This window comes from Octopus bimaculoides, chromosome 3 (assembly GCF_001194135.2).
Source record: "Octopus bimaculoides isolate UCB-OBI-ISO-001 chromosome 3, ASM119413v2, whole genome shotgun sequence".
NCBI lineage: Eukaryota > Metazoa > Mollusca > Cephalopoda > Octopoda > Octopodidae > Octopus > Octopus bimaculoides.
Window position 1 is genome coordinate 27,787,909 of NC_068983.1, and position 2,789 is coordinate 27,790,697.

General features: G+C 33.9%; 1 protein-coding gene across 1 annotated transcript in view; it reads right to left on the reverse strand.

The window, feature by feature from the left end:
• Positions 1–2,789, reverse strand: part of LOC106876626 (neuronal acetylcholine receptor subunit alpha-10) — a 428,202-nt gene that overhangs the window by 424,417 nt on the left and 996 nt on the right. The window lies entirely within an intron of this gene.

Consider the following 2,789-nt stretch of genomic DNA (forward strand, 5'->3'; position numbering starts at 1 on the left):
CTTAGAGCACGCATCCTAGCCCTGACAACGCACCCTTCGTGTTTGGCGTTGAAGTGTTGGTCAAGGGCCAACCTCGCCGCCAAAACGTCGATATATAGATAGATATATAGATAGATAGATAGATAGATAGATAGATAGATAGATAGATAGATAGATAGATAGATAGATAGATAGATAGATAAACAGATAATCTAATACGAATACTTGTTGTTTGTGAAGTCGCACGTATGAGACATACGAAATTGAAGCACATTGGTTAACAAAGAAAGGCAATCTGCAAATATAGCAGGCATCTCTCACAAGTGTCATCTCAGAAATCAAGGGACATAACTCCAACAATATCAATTGACTGAAATTTTCTGATATGTTGGAAAGCATTTTGGGACGCTACCCTCTCTATAAGCCAAGAGATATAATCACTTGACATGTTTCTGTCTTATTAGACCTCCTTAATATAGCGTAATTCGATTCTGCAATATCAGGCAACACCAACACACGCGTATGCACGTACATACAGATACACACACGCATACACACACGCACACACACACACACACACACACACGCACACACAAACAAACAAAGTATCGTACAGACATACACACACGAGTACACACATATTTAGCTGGCCAGTTGTTCGGCAAAATATGTATAACCATTTTTATTTTTAATTATTCAATACCGTCTTATGTACTGATTACTCAACGACATTTCACGGCTTTTAATCAAGTTTACTCAATTTATATTGCATCATATAAATATAAGCATATATATATATATATATATATAGAGAGAGAGAGAGAGAGAGAGAGAGAGAGAGAGAGAGAGAGAGAGAGAGAGAGAGAGAGAGAGAGAGAGAGAGTGAGAGAGAGAGAGAGAGAGAGATTGAGAGAGAGAGAGAGATTGAGAGAGAGAGAGAGATTGAGAGAGAGAGATATAGATAGATATATATATATATATATATATATATATGCATATATGAATATATATGTATATATACAATGCATATATATACTTATATAGACATAGATATACATATACATACATATATAAATTACACACACACACACACACACACACACACACACACACACACACACACACACACGAAACATGTAGTTTCGCCCAAGGCTTTCAGTGAATCATGTGTGTGTGTGTGTGTATGTTTATTTGTGTACACGTGTGAATGTGTCTGAGTATATGCATTTGAGTGATTGTATAATGTATAACGTATTATATATATTTGTATATTTGCATTTGTGTATAATCTATGCCTACTAAATAGGAGTTCACACACGTTCAAATATGTGTGTGTGTTTGTATGCATGTGTATATAAGGTGTACAAACATATAAATATATATATATATATATATATATATATGCATGTGTGTGTATGTATGTATGTATATGTATATCTTATATACACATGTATGTATAAATGTATGTAGATATGTATATGTATTTCACAAACACAAGTCCAGTTATATGTAGCTTTCGCTTTGTGCATGTGTTTGTTCATAAGCGTGTATGTGAGAGAGAGAGAGACAGACAGACAGACTCACAGAGAGGGAGAGAGAGAAATAGAGAGTGAGTGGACATATCAGTGGAAATCAAACTTGAAAAAGAGACATGTTATGGGAAGAGTGACAGTTATCTCCCCACTCTCTCTCTCTCTCTCTCTCTCTCTCTCTCTCCCACTCTACGTCTCTGTCCACCCCTCTCTCTATTTCTCTCTCTTTGTCTCCCCTTCTTTCTTTCACACTTCTATCCCCTCCCTGCTCTGCAAATACCTACTTCCCCTCCTACTCTCTCTCGCCTATCTATATATGTCTCTAGCTTTCTCCTCTTTTCTACCTACTTTACACGTTCTCGGGCACAAACTCACTTGCGCACCTGTAACATATTCTATAAATATCCTATATTGCCTACACATATTTATATATATATATACACACACACACACACACACACACACACACACACACACACATATATATATATATATATATATATAGGCAGAAATATGTAGAAATAAGTGTAGATGCATTAAAATATAGGAGAATTGTTTGCCATTTTTTACGCATAAAGCCCTCAACCACAAACACAGACATATACATTTAATATGAAATATAAATTATAAAATTAAATTGTCAGCCTTACATTCAGTTCTTATCAGTTCATATTCAAAGATTTTGTGGGCATTGTTATATCCATACCTACACACAAATATATATATGTGGATATGTATGTATATATATATATAAAAACAAATAGTAAATGAGCATATGCACATATACGTACAGGTATGCGCATACCGACATCCACCTGTATGTATAGGTACATAACTGGGTACAGGACATTGCAAACAAAACGTAGACGAGAAAACACACAAGCCACATAGAGAATATTCTTCTTCATCAGCTACCCCCGTTTTAACACCGGCGTTTCGAAGATGTATGTATGTATATATTTATATAAATATAATCAGCATACATATATACATATTTATATACGTGTTGTCCATATATATATATATATATATATACACATATACATACATGCATATATATATATATATATATATATAAACAAGCGTAAAGTGTGCCTGTGTTTATTCACACACCACACTTACATATATATGTGTATTCCTGTGCGAATAAGTGTGTATGTGTTAATGTATCTGTGTGAGTGTGTAATTTTAGATATAGATAGATAGATGATAAGTAGATATAGATTTTATAGTACGTACACATTTATATACAGATATATATATATATATATATATATA